At 45.7% G+C, this 20,388-nt stretch overlaps 1 long non-coding RNA gene across 1 annotated transcript; it reads right to left on the bottom strand.

Annotated features, from left to right (window-relative positions):
* Positions 1-3,585: 3,585 nt before the first annotated feature.
* LOC139042735 (uncharacterized) lies at positions 3,586-11,525 on the bottom strand. Its single transcript, XR_011499801.1, has 3 exons — positions 11,387-11,525; positions 4,450-4,811; positions 3,586-4,323 (listed from the first exon to the last, which is right to left on the bottom strand). It is a non-coding gene; the product is annotated as an uncharacterized lncRNA (long non-coding RNA).
* Between the last annotated feature and the right edge of the window lie 8,863 nt (positions 11,526-20,388).

The following is a 20,388-nucleotide window of genomic DNA, read 5'->3' on the forward strand; positions in this document are numbered from 1 at the left end:
ATATGGAGAAACATACACACACAGAGGCATGCAAGCTATCTACATTGGAGCGGTGCACACACACACCACCTACAATGGAGCCAGGCACACACACACCAACAAGAAGTACCACAATGAAATCTCTATTTTGTTATGTCTTTTCAAAAAATGCCTTTCTTCCCAACCACACCACTAAGAGTTGGCGCTTGGTCTTATATGTTGATGGAAAAACTCCTGAGGTCGGTCAGCAAAGGTCTGCTGTCATAAAATTCTCTACAAACTTGAGTCTTGACTTAAATAGGTAAACCACAATGCTTTATCAAAATAAAATTTCCCTGTGGTCCAGCGCAACTTCACCTAGCATAGTAATGCCATTCAGTGCCAACATTGCCTGAGACGTTCATCTTTGGCAAGTTAAATGGTGTAAATTCTGCCTGAAGTACAAGATTGGGCAAAATGCAGTAATATCAGAAACAGCAAGTCCATGTGAATTTTTTTAACTGTGTCACATGTAGGAAGTTCAGTGGGGGAAAAAAAATCTGCCTTTTAAGAGTGATGGTGGCAAAAAGGACTCCCACTGGCCAGTCTGGGGACAATCTGAGCATCCAAAAGAATAACGATGCTGGGGCCGGCCAGGTGGCGCAGCAGTTAAGTTCTCGGTTCTGCTTCAGCGGCGCGGGGTTCGCGGGTTCAGATCCCGGGTGCGGACATGGCACCACTTGGCAAGCCATGCTGTGGTAGGTGTCCCACATGTAAAGTAGAGGAAGATGGGCACGGATGTTAGCTCAGGGCCAGTCTTCCTCAGCAAAAAGAGGAGGATTGGCAGCAGATGTTAGCTCAGGGCTAATCTTCCTCAAAAAAACAAAAAGAAGAACGATGCTAATTGATTATAACACATGTAACAACAACAACAAAAATGAGCCATGAGGCTATAATGATGCTGAAAAGTTGGGGATGCAGAAGTAAAGCTCTTCTTCATAGAAGTTCAGCTAAGAATTTGTGGAATACCTCAGATTTACATATTGTTATATGTCAATTACATTTCAGTAAAGCTGGGGAAAAAATGAAAAAAGGAACTTGTAGAAGAAATGATTGAATTAGCAATTCACCATTCTGGAACCACCAATGTAATGCATCAAATAGGAAAAGACAGGGAATGGGTATGAGCAGATATTCACGGTCCCAAACTATCGTCCTCAGTTGACTCATTCCTTACACAGGAAAGAAGGCACCTGCATACCCGGGAAAAAGAAGACTGCGCCACCAACTCACCAAGCTCGGCAAAAGCAATAAAGGACAACTGGACCATTTGATCCTCCTGGGAGAACGCAATGAAAAGGATGCAACATCACCTCTGCAGTGTTTTGCCCAAATGTCCAACTTGAATCAAATCAAAAGGCAATAATCAGACAAATACAGACCATGGGACATTACAGAACACAATCGGCCTGGACTCTTCAAAAAAGTCAGTAACACTAAAAAAAACCACTAAAGGCAGACAGGCTGTTGTAGATTAAAGGAATTTACAAAGTCAAAGCCAAATGCAGTGCACAATTCTTAACTGGATCTCAGATTTTTTTTTAAGGCCCTGAAAGGATGCTGATGCCGGAAGCCCCTGGCAGCTACTGAATGGACACAGGTGTCAATGGCCAGACAGGTGTGGCACCCACCTGTTGATCTGGAGACGTCCAGCATCGGAGGGGCCTAGAGCAGGTGTGGAGGCAGCCCGCCTTCGTGGTGACACTTGGGCAAGGCTGAGACACAAGCTGTCCGGATGAGCCCTGTAAATGACAGGCAGGCAACACACCCACCTGCCCTGTGGCTGAAACACAGCCCGCAGGGCTAGGACCCTAATGACGATCATTTTAATGGGAAAGTCCTTGTCTTGGGCCCCCTGGGCTGCTGTGACGAAGTACCATAGACTGGGTGGCTTATAAACAACAGACATTTATTTCTCACTGTTCTCGAGGCTGGAAGCCCAAGGCAGAGGTGCATGCAGAGTCAGTGCCTGGTGAAGACGGCTGGCTTCCTGGTTCATAAAAGGCCGCCTTCTCACTGCGTCCTCATGGGAGGGGCGAGGGAGCTCTCTGGGGTCCCTTTTCCGAGGTCACTAATCCCATTCATGAAGACTCCGCCCTCATGACCTCATCACCTCCCAAAGACCCCACCCCCAACACCATCACCTTGGGAGTTAGATTTTAACATATGAATTTTGGGGAGACACAAACATTCAATCTACAGCATCCTTGGAATAACAGAACACAGTTGCATCTATAGAATCCTGCCATCATTCTGCTAGTGGCAGCCTTATTAAATAAAAGATCCCACCAACAATTTCTAAAAGGTAACAAATAGTTTAGAAATTATTAGACTGATAATTTGGAAATTATCAGATGGATAATTTGTGTCTCCATTTATATCACTTAGAAATGCATATATGGTTTAGTTAGAGAATAAAATGGAGTCAATTTTTTAAATTGTCATATATATTAATTTATATCACAATTTTGTATGTTTTATATTACTATAGATTTTGTATTTTAGTACTATTCAAAAGGTAATTTTGATGGTGAAATAAAATAATATATGTAAAGTCCTGCATTAAGTACCCATTGCACAGTAGTATACACTAAATTTTAGTTACTTTTCTTCCAGTAGAATATCTAGACTTTGCACAAATTAATGAAAAGCAAGACATGGGCTAGATGCCCCCAAATACGCACTCATGTGAACAAGCCATTCATTGCAATCCCTGAAGGTTGTAAACGTTCACATTTCAAAGCGCTCCCATCACTCGCCCAAACCCAACCCCACAGGAGGTCCCAGCTACTTAAGCAAAATAACGTTTACATGGCAGGGCCAAAAGGAAAATAACACGGAGAACAGAAATTCAACTTAAACATTGCCACTCAGGCACAATTCACAGACTGCAAAACGGAAGCGGCATAAATTGTTTCCAGTTTCCCTCAACACTGACAAGAAGAGCAGGAAATAGGTAATAAATCAAACTTTAATTTAGAAATTTCCTGGGCTTACACTTTCGTTTATGATCTTTTTATTCCTGAAGTACTTCTAAACGTCCCTCATCAGGAGAAAACCATACGAGCCCCTCATTTACCAACAAGTCGTGGCTGACGGGTCTAATCCCCCAGCCCACCTCCCAAAATACATCTGCACCTGTCGTCGGTATTTTTTCTTAATGTCATCCTGAACAGCTTTTACATTTCAGGGCATCTTCCAATCACGTGGAAATCAATTCTTCTAAATTACATCATGCCATGCTCTCAGAAGATAAAACGTTTTAATTGGGTGAGAAAAGGGATTTACTACTTCAGCAGCTCTTTGTAAAAATTCCTTTCGCTTTACCAGCATCGAAGCCCCCATTACTGTTATTTCATCTCTTTAACATCTGTTAGATGATGTTGCTACTTTTCAAACAGATCGTGGGTGAAGTGAGCCCTCACATTTCTACAGCATTCAGAATGAAATGTGTACGCCGGTTTGTCTTTGCTCCACAGGAGAGATGACAGCTGACCTATCCCTCCCCGTACGCATGTCCAGGAGGCTGTGACACAAGCACAGACCCACACACTAGAGGCCATATTCATGCTTTTCCTTCTCCTTTATTAAAAAAATCGATATCCCATCAATACTTTCCTATTTAGTATTTGAACCATCTTGAAAAAGGTAAATTGTCCCCTTACAAATATTTCTCACTCTGTCCAAATCAATGAGGCTAAGAGACATGGAAATATTCCATTCAAAAGTTATAAATAAAAACCCTACGTCCCCCAAGCAGGGATCAGCAAACCACACCGGTGGGCCAAATAAGGGGCTGCCTGTTTTTATAAATAAAGTTTTATTGGCACTCAGCCACACTCATTTGTTTACAGACTGTCCCTGGCTACAAGGACCAAGTTGAGAACTTTCAACAGAGATCCTATCTACCACAAAGCCTAAAATGGTTGATATCTGGCCCTTTACAGAAAAAATTGGCAGTCCCTGCTCTAAAAGTGTTGTCGTCTAACAGAAATAGAATGCAGGCAGCATATGTAAGTCTAACTTACGTAGCAGCCATATTAAAAAAATAAAAAGAAACAAGTGAAGCTAATTTTAATAATATATTTTAGCCCAATATATGCAAAACAGTATTATTTCAGCACATGGACAATATTAAGAAGTTATTATGAAAGAATTTCCCTAGGTTGTTTTTTTCTTCATACAAAGTCTTGGAAGTCTTTCTGGGAAGTCACATAACAATTCAGACTAAACATAGTTGAGGAGCTCAGTAGCCGCTTGTGACCAGTGGCCGCCACATTGGTCCCTGGAGGTCTAAAGGGCATGCTAAGTGAGAGGAGAAAAAGAGTGAAATTTTCAATGAACGCTCTAGCTTCATACAAATAAAATGTAAGATAACAGACTTTCTGCTCATTCTAAGCATATCCCAAGCAAGATGTGGAACATACTTACACTGAAACATCATTGATTGTGTGTCTGAAATTCTAATGTCAGTGGGTGCCGGGACTTCTCAGCCCCTGAATTTTCCTGCTCTGTCCAGATTCCAGCGGGAGGCAGCAGAGAGGGGCTCTGTCCTAGCTCCTCCGCCAGCTTGGGTGCCTCACGCCGCCATTCCGTGCATTTTGAAAATTGCTGGTGCTGCGCACACTCACTGGCTCGGAGATCAATTACTGCTGAATCCATCCAGCCCAAGGCTGCCAGGTGTCCCGCAGAAGGCCAGGCTGTGCCCCTCCATACAAGGCAGCAACGCCATCACCAACGAAGGAGTCCCCAACTCAAAATGCAGATGCAATCTTCCTCTTAAGAAGGTTTTGCTTTAAAAAAAAAAAAAAAGTGTGTTCTGTATGACTCCACTCACATAGAAGATAAACAAACACATGGACAAAGAGAACAGATTAGTGGTTACCACGGGGAAGGGGGGTGGGGTGGGCACAAAGGGCAAAGGGGCGCACCTATAAGATGACTGACAAATCATAATGCACAACTGAAATTTCACAAGGTTGTAAACTATCACAACCTCAAAAAAAAAAAGTGTGTTGTCCCACCAAGACACTAGGAATGCCTTAGGGAGAAAATGCAGAGTCCACACAATCAAGAGTCACAATACGAATGGACTACAAATAACTTTTCTTAATCTTGCAGGAAAAAAAAAATGACTGTCTCCTTTCTGCTTCCAGGAAAGTAGGCCAGCCCTTCTGGAAGCCCTGAGGTGCAGAGCTAGGGAACACATAGTGAGATGAGCAAAGAGGAATTTTAGAACGTGAGAGCTGTCTCCACATAGAAATCCAAGTTGTAAAAACTAAGCCTTGTGTGTTCTCTGTCCTATAGTCAAAAATTTGGTGGCACAATTCAATAACCTCCATCACAGAGCCTTCCCAAGGTGCTCCCTTCTTAAGGCCGTTCTAACAGAGTTCAGAGCACAAGATGAAAGTCGGATGGTTGCCACAGTGTCACCAGGTGAAAGAAAGACTCGGTTTGGCAGTCAGGACTCAGCAGACGAATGAATCGCTTGGCCATTGCAGCATGGTCAACGCTGTCTACACAACTTGACCAAGTAAGAGTAGGCCCAAAACACGAAGAGAAAATGATCTAGTGACAGCTACGATCATGCACTTTTCCTTTTACTCATCTTGGAAAATCATTTGGGGGAAACTTTCTCACAGAAAGAACAGAGACCCTTCATGTCGCGCTTTTTCAAATGAATTTACTTTTGGAGCTCAAGATTCGAAGCACTCCACCATCCATCCTTTATTTAATGATCGTTCAAAATGTGTTTCTGTGCAGACTGAGGGTTATCTTTTCGTTGGAACAAAAATTTTTGAAAACTGTGTGCACATTAATGTGGTCAAGTGAACATTCAAATCCAGGAGAAGACTGAAATAATTCCACCCCATCTGGAGCCACGAGAATTTTCAAAGTTCTCCGTGTTTTTCTTGTTATTTCAGCTTATAGCTTCAGTTACCAGGCAAGGCTTTAGAAGGACTTGTACAGGGTCCAGAATTCCGTGGACTCTCATCGAGTTCTCACAGCTCTCCATTTGGATGGGTACCATGTTTCCGTCTTATTTTCCTGACAGCTTGCCCACTTTATCTTGAGATTCTTTCATCCTACAAACCAGAAAGCTCATTCCAAAATAGAACGCACAAAATGCACTGCAAAAACAATAGCCTGCAGCTTGTCGACAGGCTTATAAACTCGCTTTTTCTTCTCTCTGTACTGGGAGAACATTGAGAAAATAGCCCATCAAATTCCCAAATGTGTTATTGGACCTAAAGATTTCTTTCTCTCGTAGGTTTAAAAAAAATAGACTGCCAAATGTCTGCACTTTCAAGCCAATTTTAAGTTATGCTATAGTCATTCTAGAATTCCTCAGTAAGATGAAATAAAATCATTGTGAATATACTTAATGCCACCGAACTGTACACTCAGAAATGGTTAAAATGGTAAATTTTGTGTTATGTATATTTTACCACAATAAAAAATAAATATATAAAAACTGAACTACAACCAAATAGCTATAAAATGTCATCCACAGTACACTGTTAATGGCAAATTTTGTTCCTGTGTTCCTGGCACCTAGCAGATGCCACGTCTGCTTTTCCCCCATGATCTGAAGTTCCAAAAATTGTTCCCCCTACCAAGCACATTTTTTGGTCATACTGGTCGTTCAGTGCTATCTGTGGACAGGGCTATAATTTAAATATGCTGTTAAAATCCAGGATCATCTAGACTATTCCCATCACAGTCCAGTTAGTTTGCCCTAAGGTGTCAACAAACAGAATTCTATTTAAATATTACTGTAATCACCAGTTACACCTTCAAATTCCACAGCCACACTCATATTTCGCCTTCTTTGTTGACAGCATCAGCAATTTCTGTCTAATGGGAAATCACAGTTGTCATTTTCATAAGCAATCAAATTCTTTAATGAGGATTTGGGGTTTTTTTCGTACTAACAAATAACTTATGCATAGGGGTATTTGACTTTTTTTTTGAGATGAAATCTTCCTTATAAAATTTCACATGGTTCCAACCTGCGTAGGTTGGCTCTGGGGATGGTTTTCAGCTCTGTGGTTTATCAGTTGTGTGGCCTCCTGATGATGTCTACACAGGGCAGTTCGTGGATTTGGAGAAAGATGGGAAGTCCAGGAAGAAGGAGGGCATTGCAGAGCTGAGACTTAATGAAAAGGATAAGGCATGGGGGGAGACGGATCGCGAGATCCCCTCACGGGGAGAAAGGTAGGCACACAGCAGAGCAGCCGCCTGGAGCCATGAGGCTGTGCAGGCTGGGGAAAGTGTTCCAGGCTAAGGGGTTTAGGTTATACCCTAAAGGGAAACAGGGTACCACTGGAGGATTTTAAGCAAGGGGGCATGTAGTGGGTGGCATAGCAACCCCCAAAGTATATGTCCAAGTCCTAACTCCTGGCACCTCAGGTAAGATTCATCACAGCCTCGTGAAGAAATGAACAACTTTCTACCTAATGACCTCCATTAGACAAGGTCACGTGCTGAGGGTGCACAGAGAAGGGGCCGGGAAGAAGCTGTGATGGTCTGACACAACTGGGACTGGAGGACGAAGAGAGAGCCGAAGAGGGACTCGCACAACTGCTTGGTCTCCTGAGGGCCCAGCTGGGGTTGAAGATCATGATGTGTAGTAACGTGAATGCACTCGGTTGCGCAATTTTTCTTTAGCAGCCATCAGTAGCTTGGATGTGGACCAAGGATGGCAGATGGCTGGGCTGATTCAAGATTGGGCTTCCGCAAAGAGCGGTACACAACATTTCAGTTTGTTTCCAATATGAGCTCTGCTGGACTGAATGACTTCAATAAATTCTCTACTGTAAACATCGGGTACAAAAAATACTCCCTAATGGATAAATACATTGTGGTACAGTCACATGCTGGATGCTAGGATAGCTTTGAGAATGAACAAGCTATAGCCATAGCAGAGAGGAACACCTCGAACGCAATGTTGAGTGACAAAGGCAAGACCCGCCAAGGTACATGCATGTGATTCCATTAATACCAAGTTCATTCTGTTTAAGGGTGCAGATGTGGAGTAAAACTATAGATAAGAGCAAGGAGACGATTATCCCCAAAGTCAAAATAACGGTAACTTCTAGTGGGGAAAGATGGGTGGTGACCAAGGCAGGCTCCTGAGCAGCTGGCCACATTCTCCTTCTTGACTTGGGTAATTACTAGTTGTTCTTTTTCTATTATTCATTAAAATGTATGTATCTTGAATGTACTTTTATGTCCCTAAGTAACATGTCACATTAAAGGAGGGAAATCTTCCATTAGCATTTTAATTCTCTACAAAATAGAGGTTAGTATTCTAATAAGCCAGGAACATTTTTTTTCAGTGGCAAGCAGTAGCAACCCAAATCAAATTCCACTAAGGGAAAAAAAGGAGCACATTGGTACATACAACTGGATAGTTCATGGGTGGCCTTCAGACTTGGCTAGATCCAGGTGCTCAAATGCTACCTAATGGAGTCTGTCTCTCTTCACTTCTTGGTTCCATGTTTCTCAGTGTCTCAGTGCCAACTTTAGTCTCAGGGATTGATAAAGAAGATGGATTTTATCATCACTAGGTTTACATGCTACCAGCTTAGCAACCCTAGCAAGTAAGCAAATAATAAACAAACAAACCAACAAACCTCTTTGTCAGTAATTCTAGCAAAAGCCCACATGTGGCTGTCTCTGGATCATCATGGGTCATGGACGCTTTCCTATCCAGTCACAGTAGCCAAGGGATACGAGATGCTATTTGGCCAGGCCTGGTCCCCAAGTCCACCCGGGAGCTCAATATCACAGGGCCTGAGAGTGACAGTCAGGGGTTCCTGAGAGAAAACTTCACTTCTTTCAACCAAAAGACAGGGTGGCCGGGGGCGCAGACAGAACCCACCAACATCCACTACAAATATGTCCACCTTTCTTTGGTGCTGGCACCAAGCAATAATTTCCTTTCATTTCTCACTCCTATATTCCAAACACCTCTCTTCCTTTCCATTTCTCTCCCAAATAAAGAGCAAAGGCAAACAAAATACACAAAAAGACCCAAGAATTTAGAAGGAAGCAAAAAGACTGAAAGAAAGAGTGAATGATTCCATTCCCCCCACCTTTGGCCTTTCAGTAATTACCTGCCGGAAGTTTGGGTCAAAGCTTTGCATCAGCTCAGATACATAATTTATAGCAACTGACTGCTAATAGATCCCTGCCAGCATGGTTCAGTAGAAGAGAATGTGACATTCTGCTTGGCAGGACAATGAAGGGTGCCAGGTTGACCCAACTCCCTCAGCCTGTGCCCAGTGACCAGAAACTTCCATCTCAGAGCCTCGGGGGACAAACAGAACTCAGTGTGCTCCTTAAATTGAATAAAGGGGGAAGATCATGAACGTCCTGGGAGAGTTCAGGACGAAACAGATTTCCCCCAGGGGGAAAGACAAACTTTGCCCACAGCTGACCCAGCCAGCCAGGCTCCAGGACCATTAAAAGACAGTCACGACCAAGAATGTCGCCATCATCATGTCCGAGAGTCATTGAACCACCTATGCTTCTGCTGACACTGCCAAGGCTGGACTTCAAGGCTGAGCTGCACAAACTTAAAAGCATCCTGAGCTCCCCAGCTCTCTCCAGCCGCATCCATTGGAATCAAAGATTCAAAAAAGCCATTGCAACGGAAGCTCCCACAGACTTTTGAGTCTGGACATCTCCTTCCTGAGGACGGCTTGAGGACATCCACAAGATCAGACCATCTGCAGCCAGAATATTTCTCCCCAGTTAAAGCAACCAAGGAGGAGAAAACGCTGTCTCTTTTTAATAACTGCCAGTAATCATTTCACAACCAAAGGCTTTGTGGTTTCTGTCACATACGATCAATGAAGATTAAGTTAACTTCTTGAAAACCCACATGCTTATTCCACAAACACACCCAGGGCCCCTCCCAGGTGCCAAGCACTATGGCAAACTCTGGGGACACAAACAAGACACACTCCTGCCAAAAAGAGATTACTCAGGAATAATTCGTCCCAAGCAGCATTTTCAAATGACCTTCAGGCTGTGGTGAAGGCAGAATATAGAAGTAATCTTTTTTAAAATCTCTCATCTCCCAGAAAAGAGAATTAAAAATGCAGCTGTCATGGGCGCATGGCCCAGGTCTGGCAGTTAACAGCTGCCCTCGCACCCCCGCTCCCTGACAGTCCTCCCCTACCCCCCACTTCTCCCTCCAGCCTGCACAGCTCAGGTGCTGAGAGGCCACGGGCCTCCCCAGGTCAGGGTGTGGAAAGGATGTGAGCTCCTGCCCCACTCTCTCCCCTTCCTGTATCGGGCCTCTTAAGTGTTCTCCCCAACCCTGTTAAGGGCTGAATTGGGTCCCCCCGAAATTCCTATGTTGAAATCCTAACTCCCAGTACCGCAGAATGTGACTGTATTTGGAAACTGGGTCTTTAAAGGGGCGATCAAATTGAGGACATCAGGGTGGGCTCTAACCCAATAGGACTGGTGTTGCTGTAAGAAGAGGAGATGAGGACACAGACACACACAGAGGGACCACCATGTGCCACATAGAGAGAAGACGGCTGTCTACACGCCAAGGACAGAGGCCTCAGGAGAAACCAGGCCTGCCCACCGCTGGATCTCGGACTTCCAGCCTCCAGAACCTTGGGGAAATCAACTCCTGTTGTTTACGCGCCCCTCCCCCTCCCGCCCCACCGCGGTACTTCCACATGGCAGCGGGAGCGGACTCACACAAACCCAGTCCGCGGCTCAGCTGTCAGAACGCAGAGACCCTACAGAAACTCTGTGGTTTGCAGCAGGCCTTTTTTTTCCTTCCCCATTTTGACAGCCCAGGCAGTTAAAATGCACAAGACTTCTGGCTCTTTAGACTGAATGGTAGGGCGTACTCAACTTGAACATGTGCAGGACCACCCTGTGCAGCAAACTCAAATCCGGCCTTCTCCCTCTCGGTTCCCCTTTCTGCCTCCCACAGACGAGTCCCCAAACCCTTTTAAGACGTTGCAGACCCTGGCTTGTGGGAGCCAATGGAGCTTTTACTAAATCTGGCTTCACATTGAAGGTAACAGATTGTGAACTATACATTTGCCAATTTTTCCCCTGTGCCAGACCATTTTTAAGTTGTGTGCACAGAATGGCATTTCAAGGCCTTAAATATCTCTCCAGAGAGAGAAAAGAGTAGAAAATAGCCGCCGAAGCTCACATAACATGAGCAAGAACAGCTGATGCACAGTTTGGGGGGTGTTTTCTGTTTGGCTTTTGGGGGGGCGCTTTTCTGGGTGTTTGCTTCGTTGTTTTCGCTTTGGGGCTGCAGGAAGAGGGGCAAGGTGATAGAAGGAAACCCAGTTAACAAGCAGCTGTTTAGGAAAGTCACCTGCGAGGGGGTGGGGGGCGCGCGCCCCTGCTTCTGGATTCCAGCTCCTTGGGGATTGGAGGGTAAGAGTGAGCAAGCTCTGGGGGTCCCTATGTGATGTCCTGGCAGGCGGCTCAGCTGCTGGAACTGGGAACACCCAGTGGCAGCCTCAAACCCCCCCTCCCCGTCTGTGGACGAGTGGTTGTTTAAAAAAAAAAATGTTTTTTTAAGCAGTACTTCCTGTTATGTTCGAGGAAGGCCTGGGCCGTCTTATTATTAAGCAATTTTCTTTTTAAGTTAAAAAAAAAAGGGCCACATTTCCAGCAGGCTAAGATCTGCCTTACTCAAGCATCCATGTTTTAAATCTCATATTTAGTTAAGCCCTTAATTAAGCCTTCCAAGAGCTTGCCTATGTTTAATTTGCATTCCGAAACAAAATCTAATGTGTTTTAACATTGTCTGCTTCAGCTGAAAAGGAAACTGTAAATTTATACAGTCTGGTTTAAAAAAAAAAATTGGCAATTGCATCTTAATGAGTCCCCGGAATGGGGTTGGGTGGAGCCGCAACCCTCTCTCTCCTTAACCTCCCCTCCCCCTCCCTCCTCCGCCTCCCCTCCTCCTCCTCCCCTCCTCCTCCTCCCCTCCTCCTCCTCCCATCCCCCTCCCTCCTCTGTTCCCTTCCCCCCTCCTCCACTCCCTTCTCCCTCCTCCTCCCACCCTCTTCCCTCCTCCGCTCCCCTCCCCCACCCACGTCCTCTCGGCTTCCCACTGCGGCCCCCAGCTCCCTCCACCTCCTTCTGTCTCCCCTCCCCCTAGCCCCGTGCGTCCCCTCCCCCAGCCCCTCTCGGCGAGGGTGGGGCAGACCAGGAAAGGTCACGCGGCCCCCTCGGCCCCCGGGTGGGGGAGGGGAGGCGGCCGAACCTGTTCTTTGTTAAGAGGTCACCGCCAGCGCCCAGCGCCGGGAGGAAGGAATTACCGACGACCTTCGAAGAGCCGCGCACTCGCAGCGCCCCGCCCCTCCCCCCACGCCTGCCGGCCCACCAGGCTTTCTCTAAACGCTCTGCTCCCAAAACACTGCTCAGACTCACCGTTTCTTCCCGGGGGATCCTAGAGCCCTTGGGGGGCTGCAGCTGCGGCGGCGAGGACGCTGTGAATTAGGACTGGGGCAGCAGAGGGGTTGCGCCGGGAAGCTGGCGGGAGGGCCTGGGGATGGAGGGGTGTGGACACAGAGGTACTGCGGAGCCCCTAGAGGGGGAGGGCCTCGTGGGAGCCTTGGGAGGTGGAGGGCCTAGGGAAGGGAAATTCAGGCCCAAACTTTTCCGGTCCCTCCGTCCGTCAGTGGACGCAGGAGAGTTTCTCTGAATTCTGTGGAATGTCAAAAAGAGTCCCGCAGCACAATTTAACTGCTTCTGACTACCTAGTCCTGTGATTAAAGCCCCAGGGAGCCCCTGTAGCTGCTGTGCGCAACTGAGTCTCGGGGGGGCCCATAACTGTACCCTCAGAAGGCCCTGGTGGTGTGTTACCACGCAAGAGAGGATTCGCAAAGTTATCAAAGATGTTCGCAGGTCATTCTGAAGCCACCTGATGAAATCTTTGTCCCTTTACTGTGGCTTTACCACTTAGATGTTAAAGAACGTTTACTCTTCCTAATGTAAAACAAAGCACAGCCAATTTTCTGTACAACAAAATAATTCCCAGAGAATACCAGTGTTAACGTTTGCCTGCATGCCTGTCGTTTTTCTCTGCGCAGAAAACTTTCCATCCAAAAATGGCAATTGAGGGAGAGGGGAGGTGAGTAGTAAAATGGGGCTCACACTGTATAAATAGCTTAACATTCTGATTTTGTTACCTAGCCTTAAAACTATTTTTCTGGGTCACTAAATATTTTTCAAAGGCATACTTTTAATGACGGCTTAAAATTCCACCGAACAGAATTTTATGTGCTAGAATTTATTAACCATTCCCCTATTGTAGAACATTCCTCTAGTTGAACCCTCAAAGAATATATCCTAAATTATCCCCTCCTGTGTACTTACATAAGTAACCTTTTTCTCCGCAACCCTCAGTGCAATAAATAAATACAATTTCCTCTCAGCATGCGTAAGTGTGTTGACTCTGCTTGCTTTGCCCTCCCAAAGCACTGCCCGGCACCTTCCGGGGATATCCAGCAAAGCCTAAATGTTTATGGGGAGGGGCAGCGATGTTCCCCTCTGTCGTATTCTCTGCTAAATATATAGTTTAATGTTTATATGCATATGCATATTTTAGCAGGATGGTGGCTATCACTGATTATGTATAAAGTGAGTGACTTTCAAGGCACAAATCTCAAAGCAATGGGACGACATGGAGGCATCTCAGTGAAAAGACAACAGTTGCTTCCTGTTAATGACAAACTTTACAGGCCCGGGGGGGTATCACAGTGATTGGCTCACAAGATCTCCTCTCTTTGTGCCCATCACATGAACTGGGTGAGCAAGTGGTTTCCCTGAGTTACTTCTCCTTCCCTCACTTGAATGCTGAATATAAAAAGAGAGATGTGAGAACAATGCACAGGCTTTCCTTTCACAAAGGTCGCCCCCCAACTTCTATCTCTGTTGTAAACAGGAACCAACTCCAGAGTTGTTCTTGTACCTCTTTGGAACACTCACATAGTGGGGTTTTGTTCCTTTAATCAACAACTTCAATGTTACAATGTGATCGATTATATATATATATATATATATATATATATATATATCCCCAAGAGAAAAGAAACATACATCCACACAGACTCTTAGACTAATGTTCCCGGCAGCATTTTTCATAAAAGCCCCAAAGTGGAAACAACCCAAATGTCCATCAACAGATAAACAGAGTCACAAAATGTGGTCTATCCATGCAATGGAATATTTTTCAGCCATAAAAAGGAGTGAATTCCTGATACCTGCTACAACAGGTTGAACCTCAGAAACGTTATGCAGAGACGCAAAAGGCTGCATACATATCATGTGATTCCATTTGTATGAAGTGTCCAGAAAAGGTTAGCCTACAGAGGCAGGACGTAGTTTAGTGGTTGTTGCCAGCTGTGAGCAGAGAGGGATGGGGAGTGGCAGCTCATGGGTACCAGGTTCCTTTTGGAGGTGATGGAGATATTCTCAAATTTGGTTGTATCGTGATTGCACAACTTTACATGTACTAAAAAACAACAGCACTCAATTGTACACTTACAGTGGGTGATTTTTACGGCATGTAAATTATATCTCAATAAAACTTTTTTAAATGCAATAGTATAACAGTTTTTGTGGGCAGTGTCTCCAAGTGAAAAGGTGCCTCTGACACAGACCTATTAAAGACAAATACCTTCAAAATAGGCCACCCTAAAACTGGCACGTGCTAGAGTGAACCTGTGCTGGACACTGGCTCTTTCTTTGAGACGTTTCTCTGTGACCCTGCTCCTATGCGTGTGTAAGTCCTCCTCACTTTGTACATGCACTTAGGCTCGTCCTAGTCTTTTCTGTCTTCCTGCGTTCTGCCCCAGACGATCCTTGTGACGGTGTGCTTCGCTACCTTTCTCACGTACCCTACAAAATAATCCGTAAATGGAGCTCACTGGTGATTTATGCGGTTAACCCCCGGTTCCTCAGGCTATGATTTTCCTCCGACTCACCTCACCTAACTTAGCTGAGCTCTGTTGGGGTTCCTTCCCTCCTGATAAACCACCATCCACAGTCAAAAGCACAGTTCCCATGGGACCCAGGACCGACACGTTTACATAGTTGACGGAAACCGAATGCTCAAGACATCACCCTTACCTTGCCGGTGTGACAAACTCATTTACTTGTGTATCCACTTTCATTCATTTTTTTCAGTGCTGGTTCCCACCTACTCCACTGAATTCACCACTGCTGAAGCAACCCTCCCTCCCTCCCCAGTTTGGAAAATATCGGTCCACAGGGGATGTTAGGCAATGTGTGGAGATGTTTTTGGTTGTCACAACTCAGGGAGGTGGGTGCTACCAGACTTTGGTGGGTGGAGGCCAAGGATGCTGCTCAACACCCTACAGGACACAGCACAGCCCCACAACGGAGAATAATCCAGCCGCAGATGCCCACAGTGCCGGGGCTGAGAAACTGATTTCAACTCCAGGAAAAGTTTCCAGCATCCTTATTCACTAACCAGGTCTTATAGTTAACTCTAAAATAAGGTGGAAGGAGAACTCCATAAAGGTCACCTCGTTCCCGCCTCCTCCTCCCACTTCTCTGCTAATATCTTCACCTTCTATGTCATTAACTCAATGCAGACAATTTAGGTCCCTAGCTCAGAGGGACATGCTCTGACGTGTTATCAATATTTAGCTGAGGGCTGATTTGTGCAGGCATCGGTCAACTTAACGCCTGTAGAAAAGTGTTTATCGCATCCCTGTGAGCGCCATTTTATCCCTCTCATTTGAACACGCTTCCTCAGCCCGTGGCTGGTCCGCAGGAAAGCAGGGGTCTTTCTTATTTGGTCCTGAGGTTGGTTCCTTGGGCTTGGGTTCAGGTGTTCTGAAATGAAGGCCACCTCTTTGCCCACACCACTGCCTCGGCCTCTCGTGTCCTCTGGCTCTAGCCTGGGAATGACACGAGCCTGGCTCCGCCCATGCGCCTTGGCTTCAGTGAGTGTCCCCGCCTACATCCCTCCTCCTGCCAGTTGCTGCTCTCCACCCACATCCGCCTCGCGGCCCCCCACATGGCTCTCCTGCCTGCCCTGCCTTCTGCTCCTCTGGAAAGTTCCTCCTCCTCGCCCGGCTCTCTCATTCTCTCTCACTTGAGAATCCAGAAACCATCCACGCTGCAGCTCGTGGGCCTCGGTTTCCCACTCTGACCCCACTCGCCCCACACCTAAATCACATTTCTCCTGACGCTCCAGCTTGGCCCCACTTTGGAATCACTCCAGGAGCTTTCAAAACTCCTGCCGCCGGGTCCCACCCCCAGAGATTTGTGCCTCTTTGGTCTGGGATGTGGCCCGGGCATCAGAATTTTTGAAAGCCTCCCAGGGATTCTAATGTGCAGCCAAGGTTGGGGCCCCTGATTCAGCGCGTTGGGCATTTGCAACGCCCCGCTATGTTTCTTCCCTTTGCACCCATTGTAGACACTCTGAGAACTGCAGGTTCTCTTTATTTCGTAACAGAAATGAACCCATAGTCACCTTTTGGGAGGCATTCTCCTGTAAGTTAATATTCTGAAGTCCCATTCCTGGAACCTTCTCCTAGGGAAGACATGATGCTAGACGATAGCTGGGGGTGGAATAGAGCAACACTTTTCAAAAAACGTGTTTTCATTTATGTCAACTCTGACATTATTGGCATTTGGGGCTGGATCATTCTTTGTGGTGGGGGCTGTCCCGTGCACTGTAGGATGTTGTGCAACATCCCTGGTCTCCACCCACTCGATGCCAGTAGCACCCCCACCCCCCAGTTGAGAACCACTGATTTGAGAATATACAGAAATGTGTTTCTGCTTTGCTGATTTTTAACTACGTTAAAAATATATACTTTTTCAAAATATTTCCCAGTCTTACTCAATGCTAGTTGGACTTTGTTTTGAAGACGTGGGAGAGTGTCATGCCTGTCGCCCCAGGTACTTGAAGAGGTAAGCCAGAGCAGAGTAACAACTGGAAGAATGACAACCTGGAACGAGGCCCACAATTCAGTTGAAGTCAAAGCATGGTGAGAACTTAGTGAAATCAGCGAAGACCGGGCCTGGCCAGTTCTCATCACCTCGTTACCACGGGGGCTCCTGAGCTTCCGGTCTAGCTCATAGAGCTCCCACTGCTGACCGGGCCTCGGCCCCGCCTGAGCTCCAGTCTGCCTTCCAGCCAGGCAAAGGCAGGTTCCTGGCTGTTGGGATCATGTGACCCCTCCCCTCACTGAAGCTGTACCTTCAGACACCCTCAAATACCAGAAGGATGGAGACTTGGCTGAGTCAGGGACAGTTTGTCACTTCTGCATGACATGGAGCCATCAGGCCTGATTCCATCCAACTGCTTGTCCTCACACAGAGCTGGACCAGGGAAAACAAATGATTAGCTGTTTTTAAAAATAAACAGACCTTGATGGATTTTTTTTAACTTGCAACATTTCTAGAACTATGTTAGGAATTTAAGAGGAGAAATTGGTCCTTTGGATTCTTTCGCTGTATTGTTTGTGAGAAAATGAGTCATCCTTTTCCCTTTCTCTGACCTGCATGCAGTCCACTGCGGGGTAAACGTGTCCAGACACGACTTAGACCCAGGACTTACTTCATCACTTGTGGGACACAGTGCAAAATGTAAACATGGGGGCCTTTGTTTGAAAGCAGAAAAAAATAAAATGAAATAAAGATTTTTTTCTTTTCTTCTCAGGTCTCTTCTGAACTGTGATGGTGTCTTTTACTTTCAGTGTCACACTTCTTTGGGCACAGCGATACCCACAGGACTAGTGTGGACCCTCACAGGCGCCTGGGGTCTCATGACTTAGGAAGTGGGGCACATGCCTGAACATTCCAACCCCTTTGCACCCGCCATGGGCAGAGGGTAGCAGCTCTTCCTGGTTGGGGGCAGCAAAGTGGCTGCAGAGAGCCCACCCTGGGGAGTCAGGGAGACTGCTGGAAGGGGACCTCCAAGCCCCCAGGTTCATGCTCCGTTGTTCTCAGACTTTACTTTCAAAACACAATCTGAACGATAAAATTAAGGATTTCGATATGGCGGTGGTAGAGTATTAAACCCCAGCACAGGCCCCATCTGAGCATGGGGCCATGTGTGACGGAACTGTCACACAGCCGTGAAGCTGGCCTAACCACACACAAAGCACCAGCTAATTTTTTTATATAATTAAGTAAAACATAAAATATCTTCCAAATCACAAGGATGACACAATACCCAGTTTCCCAAATAATTCATTCCTTTAGGAACAGAATTAACATCTTAAACACTTTTGCTTTTCTCAATTGCCAAAATTTTCCTTTTGTTTTTTTACAGTTAGTACCTACACAATGGAAACATGCAGTGCACTTCTTTTTCTTTTAAATCAGCTTCCTTCTTTTGTTGTTCCTGCCATACATTTCTTGATTGCTTTGTAAAACAGCCAGAAAGAATTAAGGAGTTGTAATTTGTGCTGTGGCCAAAAAATATACATTCCACAAAATCAGGATGTCCCTTACTCAAAATGTAATGAAATTGTTTGCTGGTGAATTTGAAAGGGCCTAAGCCATGCAGATCATAAACAGCGAAGCGTGATGGTAAAGGATTGTCACCAGATCTGTCACTTCTCATCCAGTGTTTCTTGGCAGAGGGACCTTGAGCCTCCTCCACTGGAAGCTGCCCAGCTCCATGGACCAGAACTCCAGTGGTGACGTCGTGGGAATGTGCTTTTGTAACAAACACCCCAGGTGGCCGGAAGGCACCCACACTTTGAGAACCACCGCTCAGTCTATCATTGAGCTGACTGTCCTTAGACACTTGTAAACAACATGGCTTCTCCCAGGACCACAGTGAGCTTCCTTTTGTTCTAGCTGCTGGGCTTATTCTTATACATCCCTTGGCTAAAATACCAGAAAGCCACAGACACCCCTTGTCTAAAGGCGTCCACACCCGCCACAGATGTGTGGAGTCATGCAGCAAAATTCTGAGGACGTGGTGCCCACATCCTGGCCCTAAACTCCTCTCTCCGGCCACTCTGGCCTAAAGACACACAATTAGGAATTCATCACACTCCTTCTTCCTGGCTTCTCCACTCTCCTGCGCCAGGCATTGACAATACAAACACCCTTTTTGTTCTCCGGGTTTACGCTCTCTCAGCACAATCTCGACTGGCAAGGCAGGAGCAAAACCTCAAAATGCAAATCACTTCATGCTCAGGAATCACATTGCTGTCTTTTCTTAGGAGGTGACTTTTTTTAACTTTAACAAAATCTTCCACATATAAAATGTTTTTATTATATTATTGAGAAAGAAATCTGCTAACATGGTAAATCTTTTCTTAACCATAATTCTTCCATTATGGTTACAAACATCTTTCTTCCGGGGGAGGCGGGCGGTAATTAATTTGCATTAGACATTGTGGACATTCCCTTCCATTTCTGTGTCTAAGATACTGTCTTCCTGTCACTTCTGTTTATCAAGCCATGCACATTTAATGACTCAGCTCCAGGAGACTCAAGAAAAGGAGCTGGTCCTTCTTTCATCAGCACAGTTTTTTGAAGGATCCCATCTGGCAAAACTTTGCCAGCCTTCCCTGAAATTTTAATTTTGCCACAGGTGATGTGGTGTTTCGTTATTTAAACTATGAATACATTTTAAAATACTGTACAGGAGCACAAGGAGTCCTAAGCACAAAAGAGATTTTTTTAGGGCAAAATAGGAAGAAAATAAAAAGATTGTACAGATGACTGCTCAGAAGCTTTCATAAATTCTGCAAGATGGTGATAACGGTTGATAACCTGGCAAGGGTTTCAGAGAAACGTACAGGAAGCGAAAGCCACTGCATGTAACGGGTCCAGCATTTCATTGTGCAACGTTCCACAAGCCTTCACGGTCCTCAGAGCCATTTTGTAACCTATATACCTAATGGAGATGCCCTAGCCACCTCTATCCCACCCTCCAGCAAAAGACTTCTTTGCGGATCTAACGAACAAAGCTTGTATGAAACAACCACCACAAAAAGTGGGGGGAGGGGCAAGAAAAACCTGGCTCTTCCCCAGAGTCTCAGGGTAGCTGGTCTTTCTTTTTCTCTTTCCTATGCCCCTGGCTTCTTGTTCTCCATCATTATTTTGAGTCAGCAAAGAGGAAACATCAAGAGACTCTGGAGGAACACTCGTGATAGGGTGAATAAGCAAAAGGCAATATTTTGCCTGTTCTTTTTATTAAGAAATCTTTGTTTGATTTGAGGATGCACTGTTCACAGGAAAAGACTCCTTGGAGATTCTCAGGATAAGGAAGAGACACATAGCAAACCAATTCAAGGTCGGGCAAGTCTGCTTGTGTTTGGCTTGGTTTTGCATGCAGCCCCCAGGCGCTCCAGTAAACCC

The sequence above is a fragment of the Equus asinus genome, chromosome X, assembly GCF_041296235.1.
Source record: "Equus asinus isolate D_3611 breed Donkey chromosome X, EquAss-T2T_v2, whole genome shotgun sequence".
NCBI classification, from domain to species: Eukaryota; Metazoa; Chordata; class Mammalia; order Perissodactyla; family Equidae; genus Equus; species Equus asinus.